Raw genomic sequence first — 4112 nt, 5'->3', positions numbered from 1 at the left:
TTCTAGTTCAGTTCTAGTTCAGTTCTAGTTCAGTTCTAGTTCAGTTCTAGTTCAATTCTAGTTCAGTTCTAGTTCAGTTCTAGTTCAGTTCTATTTCAGTTCTAGTTCGGTCCTAGTTCTGTTCTAGTTCATTTCAAATTCAGTTTATATCCAGTTCGATCTTATTTATAAACAAATTTTGTTCTTCTTTTAAGGTATTTCTTTGTTTTCTAATTTTTTATTTTTCTCTCTTTACAGGTAACTTGGCTTTAAATATCAACATCTATTATCTCTATTATTGGCAGTATTGCTGTTTAACTCTGTAATAATGTAGCGATTATGTGAAGAAAAGCCTTAATTAAAACAGAAAATCAAAATATATAAGGTGATTATTTTAAGGCTTTAACACTAAATTATTTGTGTAGATTTTTATTTGCTTTTGAAAGCAGATAAATTTTTTAGTCACAAAAAATATCCGACAAAGACGATATGTATTTGTCACTATTATATTAGCTCTAGCTGAATAAAAACCTAGTGTGTTCGTTTTCATTTGCCTCCTTAAGCTTTAAAATATTTTAAAAATTTTGTGAATTATTACAAATTTTTTTTAAAAAATAGCCATAATTAATATCACTCATACGTACCCAAACACTGAAATAAAAATTCTTAATTATTTTTGTTATTAAAAAGATAATTAAGTTTATAAAAGAATAGGTTATTAGAAGGTTTAAATAATGTATTTTGCATGAATATATTATAGGCACATTTTCCTATGACTGCTTTTAAAGGAGTATTCATCGAAATTTAAAGTTTTTGAACATTTTCACAATAACAAAATAATTTGATTTCTAAATTTGTTACTTTTTTATATTTGGTTAGTTTGTATGAACTGTTACTGCTTTAATTTGTAGAATATATGATTTTTTCTTTAATTTCTTTTTCAAAATTAAATAAACGTAGTAAAACCCCTAGTCACAGCATGTGCTTGTTGTAATGTCCAATATGTTTTATTTTTTTTTCTTAATTTTTTTTTCCTACAACTACATGTCGTTGTAAATTTATTGCTCATTGATTTATGGCCCTAATTGTAAATTGTATAAAGTGCGAAATTGCAATTGCTAGAGGCAGCAGCACTGCCAATTGCAATTCCTTGCTTTTTTTGTGCTGCAAAAGAAATAGCTGTTATTGCTTTTGTCGTTTTTTTTCTCTTTGTACTATATAAATAAAAAGGGAACTACAAACAAATAATGTTTGGTTGGTTTTGTCACATATTGTTGCAAACAACCAAATATCAACTGCAGCGGCAACCATATAACAGAAAACCAATCATGTAGTGCTGCGCGTTTTATTTAGTTTAGCACCCAGTTTTTATTTTACTTTTTTTTGGTCCTCATTCTCCACTCGTACGTGGCAAGAAATAGGGACACATTTATGGCCATTTGTTAGTGGTGAAGCAAACGAACGTTAAAGTCAAAATGCCAAAAGCCAAAGAGGAGTCCATACAATAAATGAAAACAGCAGCAATCTACATACAAAGTCTGCTGTAAACATTTATGAAAAATACACTTGAAACTTGCAACATTTAATTTTTCAAGACGTTGAAATATAAACATTTTAAATTTGTTTGACAATCTAGTTTATATGTCAGGCAATTAATTTTTAATTTGAAAAAGGGGAAGGGTTCTGTTTTAGTTCTAGTTCTGTTCTAGTTCTGTTTTAGTTCTGTTCTAGTTCTGTTCTAGTTCTGTTCTAGTTCTGTTCTAGTTCTGTTCTAGTTCTGCTCTAGATCTGTTCTAGTTCTGTTCTAGTTCTGTTCTAGTTCTGTTCTAGTTCTGTTCTAGTTCTGTTCTAGTTCTGTTTTAGTTCTGTTCTAGTTCTGTTCTAGTTCTGTTCTAGTTCTGTTCTAGTTCTGTTCTAGTTCTGTTCTAGTTCTGTTCTAGTTCTGTTCTAGTTCTGTTTTAGTTCTGTTCTAGTTCTGTTCTAGTTCTGTTCTAGTTCTGTTCTAGTTCTGTTCTAGTTCTGTTCTAGTTCTGTTCTAGTTCTGTTCTAGTTCTGTTCTAGTTCTGTTCTAGTTCTGTTCTAGTTCTGTTCTAGTTCTGTTCTAGTTATGTTCTAGTTCTTTTCTAGTTCTGTTCTAGTTCTGTTCTAGTTCTGTTCTAGTTCTGTTCTAGTTCTGTTCTAGTTCATTTCTAGTTCAGTCCTGTATCGCATTTTTATCTGCTTTTATTCAAATGCCCTTGACTATTAATTTCGTAAAGTTCTATGCTGAATTCACAACTCGGTGGCTTCTGTCTGGCACAAGTTCTGTGTATGTTTATTAAATATTTTGTTACTTTGCGATTTTTTTCTTAATTTGCTTCAAACTATCATATTGAAATTGTTAATTTTATTTTATTAATGTTATGCTGGTGTTTTTCACAATATACTTTTTCAAATTCTTGTTTTTTTGCTGCTGCCATGTGAAGTGTGTTAAATAGTGTTGTGTTTTCGTAAAAATAAAATTTTGCTGGTTATTTTGTTTTATTATTATTAACTATGCAGATAATGTAATGAATACGTGACTTTTTTTTAACATAAAATGTAAAAGTATTAGAGAGACATATACACTTACATATGGTTGTAAATAGACAAGATAGTAATGCGTATGTATGTAGGTTTGTAAGTGTTCGGTGGTGTGTATGGATTGCTTGTAAATTTAATTTTATTTTTTATGGCTTATTTGCTATAAAAATATAGATTTCACATTTAAAAGTTGAGTTATTCTAGGAAAAAATGGCGTCTAATTACAGTGGGTGGTCTTAACATGTTTTTTTTTTCTTTGATATTTTTGCTTTAGTAGTGTTAGTTGGTTATTAATTGTAAAGCAAGACTGTAAAGACCTTTTTGCCTTAGTTATGGCCATATTTTAAAAGTGTAAATTTTATTACAGCAAAAACAAGAATTGTGTAAAATTAGTTGTAAAATTTCAAAATATTACAAAAAAAAAAAAAAAATAAAAAACCACAACAATATAATTGCTTTTTTCTATGTATAGATTTTTTTAACATATTTCTTAAGTAATTTCCTTAAGGTCTTTTTTTTTTGGTTTAAACATGTTTTAAACATAAACAGTAGTATATTCTTTAACTAACTAAAATATTACACCCACATTTTCTTTATAATGTGTTAACTATACAGAAAAAAAAAATAGAAAATTGAAGGAAAAAAACAACATAATAAAAAAGCATAAACTGACACGTTTAACTCATTTCAAAGATATAAATCTTGTCTTTTTAAAACTAAACTATTCGTTTTTATTTCTTAAGACTTTGGTAAAAAAAAGAAAAAAAATACAGAAGAAAAACTCTATGTCACGCTTTTTTCTTTTGAAAAAATTCTAACAATGTTTTCTTTTCCAGCTTTTCTCATTTCTTTGCTTTTTCTAGAGTTTTTTTTTCTGTTTTTGTTTTTCCTAAAATTGTTTGTCAATTTGAACACAACTTTAGTGTCAACCTAAAGGTAAAACCAACATTAATATGTTTAACTCTGTGTGTTACTTGTTTCTTCCACAAACAACTTGTTGTGGATTCCTCTAGAGCTTTTATGCAAAGTGCCTGTTGGTAAATGATGTTAGTGTTAGTAGTGGTGGTATCATGGTGTGAACATTATCACAGTGCACCGTTTTTTATCTACAGATGCTGTTTCCATGCCTGGTTGCCTTTATGCTCAAACAACACCTGCTGTGTTAACATTATTTCAAATATGGCAAATAAGCTGCTAAACCAAAGAGAAACAAATACACAAAAAAAGGTTAAGACTTGTTTAAAGGGAATAAATGAACTAGAACTGGAACACAACTAGAACAGAACTAGAACACAACTAGAGCACATCTAGAACAAAACTAAAACAGAACTAGAACTAGAACAGAACTAGAACGAAACTAGAACAGAACTAGAACAGAACTTAAACAGAACTAGAACAGAACTAGAACACAACTAGAACACAACTAGAACACAACTAGAATACAACTAGAACACAACTAGAATACAACTAGAAAAGAACTAGAACAGAACTAGAACACAACTAGAACAGAACTAGAACAGAACTAGAACAGAACTAGAACAGAACTAGAACAGAACTAGAACAGAACTAGA

The 4112-nt window shown here is 29.1% G+C and overlaps 1 protein-coding gene across 3 annotated transcripts in view; it reads left to right on the top strand.

Moving 5' to 3' along the window:
• Window positions 1-4112, top strand: part of LOC111685982 — a 62968-nt gene that overhangs the window by 29850 nt on the left and 29006 nt on the right. The gene's annotated exons all lie outside the window — the stretch shown is intronic.

Source organism: Lucilia cuprina, chromosome 2, assembly GCF_022045245.1.
Source record: "Lucilia cuprina isolate Lc7/37 chromosome 2, ASM2204524v1, whole genome shotgun sequence".
In the NCBI taxonomy this organism is placed as follows: Eukaryota; Metazoa; Arthropoda; class Insecta; order Diptera; family Calliphoridae; genus Lucilia; species Lucilia cuprina.
This window is presented reverse-complemented; position numbering and strand designations above follow the sequence as displayed.